The sequence below is a fragment of the Dendropsophus ebraccatus genome, chromosome 3 (genome assembly GCF_027789765.1).
Source record: "Dendropsophus ebraccatus isolate aDenEbr1 chromosome 3, aDenEbr1.pat, whole genome shotgun sequence".
NCBI classification, from domain to species: domain Eukaryota; kingdom Metazoa; phylum Chordata; class Amphibia; order Anura; family Hylidae; genus Dendropsophus; species Dendropsophus ebraccatus.
In genome coordinates, this window is record NC_091456.1 from 59,284,251 (window position 1) to 59,290,293 (window position 6,043).

Consider the following 6,043-nt stretch of genomic DNA (forward strand, 5'->3'; position numbering starts at 1 on the left):
GGCAGTTGCTATGGGGCCCGTGGAGGGAGGGGGCCCAGGGAAGATAAGAGCCTCATGTGTCCTTTTGCTTAAAGAGGACCTGTCACCCCCCGTGCCGGGGTGACAGGCTCCCGACCCCCCGTTAGAGCCCCCTATACTCAGCTAATCCCACCGGGTCCCGCTTCTGGATCCGGTCGGATGACGGAGATCTCAGCCGCTGCAGCCTGGCGAGTCCGACGCTCCGTCATTCTCTATAAGCGTTGGACTCATCTGTGGAGCGCGCACGCCGGGCTGCAGCGGCTGAGATCTCCGTCACTCGACCGGATCCAGAAGGGGGACCCGGCGGGATTAGGTGACTATAGGGGGCTCTAACTGGGGGTCGGGAGCCTGTCACCCCGGCACGGGGGGTGACAGGTTCCCTTAAACCCCTTATTTACTGCAGTGTGTAAGTGACCCAGTGTTCTCTAACATGCCGCAAAACAAAAAAAGGGTTAATACAAAAGACAATTAGCTCTTTGCCTGACTACTCTGATAACCTCTGACCTCTGTTCTCTGAGTTCCTGCAGAGGTCAGGGGTTATTAGTGCAGGAGTAGCAAGGAGAGAGCTAATTGTCTCCTATATTAACCCTTTTTTGTGTTGCAGCATGTGAGAGAACACTGGATCACTTACACACTGCAGTAAATAAAGGGTTAAGCAAAAGGTAGTCTGCTCCTGCACCTATGTATATAACCATAGGATTTTCCCTCTGGCCACAAGAGAATTTTTTTTTTGGCCACATCACCGAGTGTATGTATATATATATATATATATATATATATATATATACACATACACACACACACACACACACTAGTGTGTAGGGGGGGGGCATACAGTTTTTTGTTATGGGGCCCCATGAATCCTAGCTACGCCCCTGCGTCCGGGTTGTGGAAAATGAGATACTATACTAGTGGCACTGTGCCCTGTGCCCAGAAAAACACACCTCTTTCACCCGCCTGGCCTCCCTTGTATCCTACCATTACTGTAGTATTACTGTACCTCCTGCTCTGCCTCTTAGATCTTACAACTGTCTGATGTTTTTTATTTATTTATTTATTTATTTAGTGGAAGAGGGGTAGTCTTATAAAGGCAAATATATCCCTAACTCTATATTTTAACTGGAAAAGTTGGGGGTCAGCTTATACGCCAGAAAATACGGTAATATAATGTACAATGTGGGACTGGGTTCGTACAAACTTTTCAAAGATTATGGTCTAGTCGCGTACCAAACTTTGCAAAGTTCAGAAAGAATCTCGGTTTGGGAAATTCAGTTTGCTCATCTCTAAAATTAACCATTACTGGAATAAAAATGTCTTTAAGGACCAGAGCCCATTTTTCAAATCTGACCTTTCTCACTTTATGTGGTTATTGCTGTGCAGCGATAACAAATATGTGTACTTCTTAAATTTATTTTTTGCATTGGGGGATATGGGCATTATGGGGAAGATTTATCAAACTGGTGTAAAGTAGAAGTGTCTTAGTTGCCCCTAGCAACCAATCAGATTTCACTTTTCATCATTCCTCAAAGATTCTTTTAAAAATGAAAGGTGGAATCTGATTGGTTGCTAGGGGCAACTAAGACAATTCTACTTTACACCAGTTTGATAAATTTCCCCTCATGTGTTTATTTTACTTTATTTTCTTTTTTTTTTCTTTTTGTATTTACATTTTATTTTACTGTCCCATTAGGGGACATCACTATCTGATTGCCTGATGACATAGAATAATATTGACCTGCACTGCTGTGGCATAGCAGATCAGACTCTGCCTTAGGTACCTCAGGGCAGAGTCTTATTGTCTTCCATAGCTGTGACACTTTAGGCCTCAGGGATGCCTCTGGTTGTCATAGATACCATTGGGACTCTGTGATTTCTTCCTCTGTTCTCCCTATAGATTCTGCGATAGCACTGGCCGCATGTATAACGTTAAAGAGGATGTACCACCAGGTACATCCTCTTTAAGCTAAACCCACGGATTGAACGGCCCGGTTCTATGCACCGGAACCGGCCGGTGCTCAAGCACTGGAGGTAGGCCGCCCCCAGTGGGAGGGAATTCCCTCCCCTGTATGAAACGGCTCCGTTAGAATGAATGGAGCCGCGTCATACAGGGGAGGGAATATATTTTAGCAATTCTTAGTTCCAAACTCAGCAGTTTTTGTACCTTAGAGCAGACAATGACATGGCAAAAAATTTTCATAGATTTTTCAAACTTTTTTCAGTGTTAATATTATCTGTTGTTATTATCTATAAATTTGTTGAAACAATATGTTTTCATCTATATCAAAATTTATGCAGAAATGACAGTAACATACAGTATAATGTAAATAAATAATAGGGAAACATGTCTCTAGTTCTCTTGTTGCCATACAGATCTAACAGAAAGGGTATCTTGTTCTTTCATCCCCTTCAATTGCATACATTTTTAAAGACGTTTCACCATCTCTCTGTTGCACCTAGTCCAGTTTCATTGTGCAGGTCACATGGACGCAGGTAACATTCATATTTTCTCTTTTTAGACATAGATGACTGTAATTAAATTAGTGTTATAATCAGTAAGGGCTTTTTGTCATACTACAATGTGAAGGCATATTGCTAAGACATGTCATTGCTTTGTGCTCAGAATTAACCAGACTGTGTGGTCAATAACTTTAAATGGACACAGTGCAAAAGCATTGCATTTAACTTCCTATGCCCTAATGCATAATCTGCATAGTCCTCAACTATCACATGTGAAAGGTGAAGCATAGTGTTTTCCTCCAGGTTTTATAGTAGGTTAATTTGTATGAAAGAAGTAAGGATCACTGGGGACTCTCCAGGGGTGGGTTGGGTAAATTACTTAGTGTCATCTCATAATTTTTTTTTTTTTAACTTATATTTATATTTTTTTCCCCCAAGTGAGACCTATACCCAAACTTACATATGCAAACTTAGAGGAGGAAGATGCTTAGGTGTTTAGAAAGGATGTATTTAGACTACAGAACAAAAACAGCATGAACTTAAAAAAAAAACAAAAAACGCAAGAAATAAACATAATAAACATACAGGGCGTAATTAATCAAGCACCCTTAGGGCCAGTTCACACAGAGTAAAACTGGTGGAATTCCATGGCCAGCCTCTACGTCCAGTAGTGGATTATAATAGGGGCGTTTCAGGCGGCAGCCCAGGGGCCCTGAGCTCCTGGGGGGCCCATGACCACCCAAAAAGACTTATACTTTCAGTGGTATACTGTCTCCTGGCTACACTTCCGCCATGATTTTCAAAAAATCACTCTTTTTTTTATGGCAATTTTGCACAAATCAGGACATCATGACATTATCTGTCCTGTACTATGAACGCCAGGCTAGTGCTTCCATAGTTACAGTGGGGTGGGGGCCCAGGCTTGGTGAACAGCCCGGGGCCTATGGTAAAGTTAATCTGCCCCTGTCTACGTCATACATCCAGTATATGGGAGGGCTTGCGCACCTCCTCTCTCTGCTCAGAAGAACTCACATATCCATGGAGAGTTCCACTGCAGAATTCGGACAGTTTTTCTCCATGTGAACTGGCCCTTATAGTAAGAACATTCTTTGCTACCCACAACAACCAGTCAGAGCTCAGCTTTTATTTTACTAGGACTCATGAATATTCAAAAGCTGAGCTGTGATTGGCTACTATGAGCAACAAAGGACATTCTCGCTGTAGTACTATTTGATAAATCTCCCCCATAGATACTTCTTAGTGGAAAAACGACCTTGCAGACAGATATTAGCTAGACGTCCATAGGGGAATATAAAATGCTATACCTAGAAAGCTCTTTTCTTTGTGGCATTTTTCTAATTCACTTGGGATGTGTTTCTTGGATAAGTTCTAAAATTTTGTATGATCTAGGTATGGGGTTTACTGGGGTTATCCCCGATTAGTATAACAGCTTTCATCCAATAACAGTACCACTGCTGAGTCCTCAGTACCACACACAAACTGAAGACAAGAGTGGTGCTGTTTCTGGCAGTTATGTGTTTTATTATCTTGGATAATCTTAACGTGTGTGGCTGGTTTTTGTTGTGTTTGTGCCCTTCTTTTCACATTATTACAGAATTACTGGGGGACTGCACTGGGCCAGGTGAGTATGTGTATGTGTGTGGTGTGAGGGGTGTACAGGATTTATGGGACCCTGTACAGTTTTTTTGCTATGGGCCCTATTAATGCTAGCTACACCCATGCTTATAGCTGTGTTGCAGCAATTTATATGGCTAATTTGATATCATGGAGACTTCCTTACTAAGAATTATAATATACTGTGGTAGTTTGGTGCAGTTTCCTAATAGGCTCTGCAATGAAGAAACGGTAAAATTCCAGCACTCACCAGTCAGATCATGTTCAGTTTGTGTAGGACACATTGGCGATCGTTTTGTGCTCGCAGTGCTTTGTCTAGCCAGGCTCGCTTTTTTGCTGTTTCTTTATTGCGGACATTACTGTACCTAGATCTTTGGGTCTGTGCATCACCTGGTTGTTAGTCAGTGAAGAACACGCTTGTTAGCCCTCCACTTCATCTGCATTACCATAGAGTGAATTGTAAGCAGTGCTGGCTATATCTTCTGCTATACGTTATTCCTAATAGGCTCACTATTGATGAAAGATTACCTTATCTGTAATGTCTGAAATGCATTTACGTTGTTAAAAGCTATGGTATGAAATTCATAGACACAATTGTGAGGTTCTGTCTCTCTCTTATGAACTTTGAAAAAAAAAAAAAAAAAAAAAGAAAGCTCCACACATTTACAGTGAGTGTTCCTGTACAACTCAGTGGGTAACGTGAATCATATCCTGATGTTGCAAACTTCAGCTTGCACTCAACCACATTATTTGTTAACTGCTATTTGTTTTAGTTTGAATGACTGTTATGTGTTTATATGTTAAGGACAATATAAAGGCAGGTTCTTTTCAAGCACAATAAGTGTTCTTTCAACAGCTCCTTCCTATAGAAAAAAAAAGAAAAGGGAGAAGCCGAGGCTTGCAAAAGTCACATTCCTTCTATGACACACCCAACTACAATCCAACAGGCTTTGCAGAAGCTTTAGTATCTCCTCCTAGTGGTGAAAACATGTAACAATCCTTACTCTGTTCTTCATCTATAAAGATGTACAAATAAAAGATAGCTAATGGAAATTATGGTGAGGTTACGGTGACTTCCATGCACATTTGTTTTGTCCCCATTATAAGCAAATATCCCAACCCAAGTAAACTGATAGCTCTGCTAGCTACCTAGATCTCTACAATGTTGCTAGCACTCTGATTTTTTAATGGGTTCTTGTGTAGCACATTGAGGGGTTATTTTTCAATGATTACACTAGAAAACTGGCATGAAAAGATGCTAAATTGGCGTGCAAGGCTTAATGAATGCCCCGTATATTTTTGTGAGGGACATGTTGTGTTGCGCACATTATTGGACACTGTGTGTGCTATTGTTTTATTCAGTAAAACAGTGTGTAGTGCTGCTATATACAGTCTGCAGTGTATGTAGCATTGGTATTTGTTCAGAGGGTGCTATATAGAGATGGGTCATAGCCGGGATAAGCTTTTGTGCAGGTGTTAAGTGGATGGGGAGGAGGGCCTTATGCACCTGTTCAGTATTTTTTTCATGTCCGTAGAATCCTCCCCTTATCCACCCATTCAATCCACTAACTTTGGATAGTTCTATAATTTATACAAGAGAAAAAGACACTTCATAAATGTAAAAAAAAAAGAAAGAGATACAGAGGTTTGCACTACAAAGACACTCACATGAGAGCCATGGTAACAACAGGGAGTAAAAATATGATATACAGGGGTGCTCACTCTTAAAAAAATCATAGTATGTGCATAGTCCAAAACAGTGGACCACCATTAAACAAAACATTTTATTCCATATTCTTTAAAGCATCTACATTGAGTGTAGCAAAGAGCAGGGGCACCAGAACCTGGATGATTGTCAAAGCTCTTCAGCTGTTTCGCACGAGAATCGTGCTTCTACAGCGTGTCCATAGAAGCACAATTGCCCTCTTTTCAA